Here is a 6,000-nt window from a genome sequence, read left to right as displayed (position 1 = left end):
GATTTTTTCTTCCATATGGCCCACATCTTCTACTTTCTTTGACTTAGCAATTTGCATCCAGCGATGTGTTCTCGCCCTTTCTTTTTCAAGCTCAAATGAGAGAGGGATTGCATATTCTATGGTATTAATCTGTGTCCCTCAATGAACTTGTAGTAGGAACTTAGATTTGGTTGTGGGCTAGGCTCCTGTAACTCTGGAAAATCTCCCTTAGATGATTTTGGAGAAGCTGCTCCCTCTTGCACCTGTGGTGTTTCTTCCCGACTTCTCTCTGCCCTGTTGTCCTTCCTATAGTATTTTCTGTGTTTCCTGTAGCACTGACAATGCTTCTTGTAGCATTGTCTAAGGATCCTGTAGCTAGATTTTTCCTTTTTGTAAGAGAGTAACAGGTGCCTTGGTTTTCTTTGTTGATGTTGACCTGGTGATAGGCTTCCTAACATAGGTGATGGGAGCCCTTGGGTTTTCTTGTTGTGATGTGACTTCCTCACTCTTCATTCCCAAGGAACCTAGCTCTTCGTGCTTGTTTGGTGACTCTTCAATTAGGATGGGAGTTCTTGTAGGTGTTTATGGCTTCCCCTACTTGATCCTGGTGCTTCTTCTCATTTTAAAATAGAGGGGAGTCTGCCTCTGTATTTTTCGCTTGGACTTGATGGGTGTGCTTAAAGAAACCAAGACAATAATTGCCTCCTTTTCAGTGGGCTTAGGAGACAATCTTGGAGATTTCACCCCTTCTTTGGTATGTTCCTCAGGGCTGGTCTCTGACTTCTACTCCTCTTCTTCTTTCTCTTCTTCCTTTTCTTCTTTGTATGTTCCTCCTCTTCTTCTTCTTCTTCTTTCTTCTTCTTTCTTCTTCTTTGTATGTTCCTACCTCCTCTTCGTCTTCCGCTTCTTATTCTTCCTCTTCTCTTGCTTCCTCTTCATCGCTAGAGGTTAGGGTCCCACCATATTCAAGGGCTTGGATTTCAAGGACAAACTCTCTGTCCATGTCTCTAAATGCGGACCGGAGAATAAGAATTCTCAACTCGATCAAGGCATCCTCTAGTATCAGTTTAATGAGTCCATGATGTGCCAATTGTTAGTGTTTCCCTTCTTTTACCTTCTGGCTCATGTCTATCATTGACTACAATAGGAAATAAGGCACACTCAGCCTTTGGTTTATAGGTAAATCCTCTCCAAATCTCAACTCATGGAGGAGTTTGAATTGATAGCCATAGACTACACTAAGCCTCCCTTCACAAGAAATGTATTTAAGGATGTGGTAGCTCACCTCATCCAAAGGATAGGGAAGTCTCTTCCTCTTGACCCCATTTTTTTCCTTCAATTGGCTCTTCATCATTTAGGAAGAAGTTTTTCTTAGCAAAGGTGTTGATGCCCCTATCCTCCCTTCTCCATTGTACCCGTCAAGGAAGTGTGGTTACTTTGATGATCACCTCAGGGTTGATTGTAATTGACAACCCTCTCACCATAGTGGTAGCACTTGTTCTTTCCTGAGGGTTGAGTGCCAGGGAAAGCTCATGGGATATATCATCATCGTACCCTTTGAGCAACTCAAAGAAGCCCAACTAGTAATGCCTTTTAAAGATATCTACCACAGGGGGATGTAGGTGAATCCTGGATGTATCTCTGGGTTCTCTTCTATTGAATCACCCTCCCATTTCTCTTCTCTGGTTAGCCAAATGCAGGAAGTTTTGTAAGCTAGCTTCAGTATGAGTTCAAGGTGGATGAGAGTTAAAAAAAAAAATCGGAGATGACTGCAATTTATACCCTATTCTATATCCACACTATTCTCTTAAATTTCCAAAATTCTATCTAAATCTCAAGCCCACTGTAATTGCTAGAAGATTTCAGAGTCTTTTCCCTTTTTCCTTTCTTTAGTTATTAAATGATGAACACGGGAGAGATGGGCCACTTAATTTTCACTGTTTTTCTTGGGATGATGAGAATTGCTAACCAATTTGACCCTAGGCACCCCCTTGTAGACTTCCTTTGGAATTCCAGTGCTTCCTATAGCTTTCTGAGTTTCCTGTAGCTTCCTGTAGCTCTGTTTCCTATAGGGTGGCCAAAATAGGGTTTGCTTCTCCGATGGCTCTCCAAGGTGGTCCCAGTCTCTTTGATATCAAAATGAACAATGAGTGCATGAAAGTTTGGAATTTTATGCTATTTATGGTTGATTTTTTTTTGGAGCATTGTGTTTCTTGGAAGTGTACATGATTTCCTCATTGGGACCATTGGCCCACTATTGGTGATCATGCACTCTCCCCCGTAATTATCACCCACTCTCACATAAATGAATCGACCACCTTTTTGACTGATGCTCATTAATTTGAAACTCCAACGTGATATGTTGACTGAGATTTCACTTCTTGAACTCAAGATGAGGGTGGCCAAGTTAACTCACCACCTCCAGCTTATAAAAAAAACATTTTCAACATTCATACATTTTTATCATATTGTTACTTGGGGAAGAGTTGGATGAGGTGCCATACATGTGCCTACCTTTGTTGATTAATGCATGTTGGAGGATGGCTTGTTGTGCTACTTTCTTAGGTAAGTGTTCCTCTTTGGTCATTTTTTTGTTGATTTCCTCTTGCTTATGTAGTTGTCTGCTTGTTGTTTCATGTGTGCAGGTGCTTGGTATATCCCTGTTGTTGCTACTATTGTGGAGCTCTGGTGAGGAGAAATAAGGTTTTTAGAGATGTTGGAGCTCCTTTCTGCATTGGTTGTGAAGGAGAATGCAGAATTAGGCTAGTTGCGGTGATGACAGAGGCTGTTGTAGGAGATCCTGTAGCTACTACAGGAAACCCTGTAGCTCCCTTTTTCTTCATTATTTATTGATTTTTTGTTAGAGGGAGGTTGAGCAGTGGTGTAGGAGTTGATTATGGTGGTGAAGGCTCAAACGGAATGGCGGATGGTTGAGGTCTGTGAGGACATGTCCTTTGGACCTATTTTTTATTTTTTCACAATTTCTTTGTTTTTTTTAATGGACGCAGAGGTAGGTATGGATATGACTTGATGTTGGGTGAGATATGGTGAGGTGTAGGGTCCCAAAATCACCTAAAATATGCATGCATAGTTGTTTTCCTATTGGGATCCCTTTCCTGTAGAATTTCAAGACATCCTGTAGTGCTACAAGATATTCTTATAGCAGCTACAAGACATCCTATAGTGCTATAGGATCTTCCTATAACAACTACAAGACATCGTGTAGTAAGCTAGAAAATGCTCAAAAAAATGATTTTTGATGCCCGAAAGTGGAAATGTATGATGGGGACATGGTAGGCATGAATGAGATGGAGTGGATGGAGGAATAAGTGAGGTGATAGTTGGCATGTCGTCCCTATAAATTTCAGTCCTTTATTACCTTCAAAAACCTGCAAAGTCACATAATTTATTAGTGGGTATGTTTGAGGTCCTTGCCATGGAATTTTTGGGTTTTTTTTCTTCTCTTTTTTTTTTTTTTTGAAAGACACACAAGTCATCCCAAAGGAGGTTTTCAGCTTGTCTGCCTACCCTAGGCACCTCAAAGGACCTTTTCACCAAGGGATCTTTTTATTTTCATTTTTTTTACTCTTGGGCTACCTCAAGGAGGTTTTCAACCCAAGAGTTGGCCTTAGATGCCTCATAGAGGTTTTCACCTAGGACCCTTATTGCTTTTTTCCTTTTTCTATTTTTTTTCAAAAATAAAAACAGTCTTCAAGAATTGTGTGATTTGGAAGCCAAGACACTTCAATCAAATTTACTTCCTTGTTGATGGTACTGATGAACCCCTCCCATGACAGAGGTCTTTTGTAGGCTTTCAATCTGTATCCATTAACAATAAAGGGAATACCTTCCTCATCAATGGTCCTGATTTGAATAGCCCCATTGTCATGACACTTCTCTATTAGATATGGGCCCAACCACCTGGTCATCAATTTTCCTATGAAATCGTTGAACCTGAAGTCATATAGCAGAGCCCAATCCCCTTGTTGAAAAACATTTTCCATCATGTTCTTGTCATGCCAAACCTTCCTCTCTACTTGAATAACTTCAATTTGTAGGAGGGCCTGCATCCCGAGTTCATCCAAACCATTGAGTTGGAGTAGCCTCTCTTGTTGTGCCTTTGTAACATCCAAATCCAACTGTGCTGCCATCCTCGAAGTATTGTATTCAAACTAAATGGAGAGCAGAGCATTCTTTCCATAGACCAAGTCATAAAGGTTGAAGCCAGTGGTTTTCTTACAGGTTGTATTATACGCCCAAGTGGCCTCCACAAGACTGTTAGCCCAATTTTTTCTGTCGCTTCTCACAACCTTCGTGAGGATGCATTCCAATGCTCTGTTAGTGACCTCTACTTGTCCATTAGCCTAAGGATGATATGCAGTTGAATTCCTGTGTTTGATCTTATGTTGATCCAAAATGGATCCAGTTTTTCCTCCAGATCAAAGTCTTCAAATGCATATGAAAATGGGATCACGTTGAAGTGTTCGTTGATACAATTCCAATGGTGTATATGGCACGTAAATCTGAGTCCAGATGGAGAAGTTAAAGCCAGTCAAAGTTGTGGAAAACTAGGGAAAAAAAAGTCAAAAGTCAAAGGTCAACAGTCAACCAGGTCAACGATCAACGGTCAACCAATTCAATGCCTACGTCAGTAGGGACATGTGTCAACCCAAGAATGAGCGACGGGTCCTGGATTATGTCAGCAGAGGAGGTGACATGGCGGATTGTGATTGGTTCATACGGGCCAATCCAGTGGTGACACATGGTAGCCCAGATTTTTCTCAATTTGGCCTCATTTCCAAAATTTTGGGGATCAGGGAGGACTGAACCCCTAAGTTCCCGTAGTGGCAACGACTTCGTCGGAACTAGCTCACTGGTTGAGCTATCGCAAGGCTTGGTAACGGAAGCAGTGAGTTTGTATTTATGTTGTGTTGGGATTCTTGCCGGAAAAAGGCCAGACAGTCAGGGTCAACTCCATGACCGTCGGACCTTTGAAGTTATGGTTATCATTATATTTTGAAACATATGAAATATCCCACATTCACCATGAATAGCAACCGTACATGGTATATTAATACCATACAAACAATGTATAACCAACGGAATAGCAGAGCCAACGCATAATATATCGCATATCCAATGTATAACGTAACCAATGGCGGAATGGCCGAGTGGGGGTTTTCCAAAATTATATATATGCAACGCTTCAACACACCTCCACTAACCAACATGTTAGTAGTTCGGGCTTGAAACAAAGTCGAACCAATTTTTTAATAAACTGTTGCAGGTGCCAAATTCACCATACACTAGCGCACCAACCAAGGTGGTTTTATGCAGGCTAGAGTGATTTTTTGCTAGACAGAGGGTGGTTTTGCAAGGACAGAGGTGGTTTTGGACCATTCCAGGGGGTCTGGAGGTCGCAATGGCCAAATATGGTCAAGTTTATACTCGTTTGACTCGAAATTTCAAGTTGAACGCAGTGGTGAGGTCCATTTTCTCATTTGAGTCTCTGTTTTCGAGCTCATACTTGTAACAACATTTTTAAGGCAAAATAAAGAGGTCAATAATGGAAGTGAAAGGACCAGGAGATGTAGCTAGAAAGTCTGGTGAACACCTTTATTAAATTTTGTTGTGTTGATGTGTTTGAATATGTTTTCAACTTGTTTATGTTATTTGCAATATTTTCAATCTGTCGCACTAAGTAACATAAACAATTCACATAATGTTTGTAATACCCTTTTTTATTAACGGATCAAGTGGTATCAGAGCAACAAAGTTTTTAAGGTTTGACAAGTTTGTGTGAAGATTTGAAAATGCTTACTAGGTTGAGGCTTGGGCGAGGTGAACGTGAACTTGTTGAGGCGAATCCAGAGATTGGAAGGGTCTTTTCACAAAGAAGAATGGCAGAAGAAACTCCACTTGGATCCGAATCTCAATTCTTGGATAGTTTCATGACGATACGTGCAATGGTGGAAGAGATGTATCGCGAGTTTAAGAAGAACAAAGATGAAGGCACTTCAT

This window comes from Pinus tabuliformis, chromosome 4_2 (genome assembly GCF_031772625.1).
Source record: "Pinus tabuliformis cultivar Carrire ecotype Pingquan chromosome 4_2, CPIR1, whole genome shotgun sequence".
NCBI classification, from domain to species: domain Eukaryota; kingdom Viridiplantae; phylum Streptophyta; class Pinopsida; order Pinales; family Pinaceae; genus Pinus; species Pinus tabuliformis.
Note: the sequence above shows the minus strand (reverse complement) of the source record.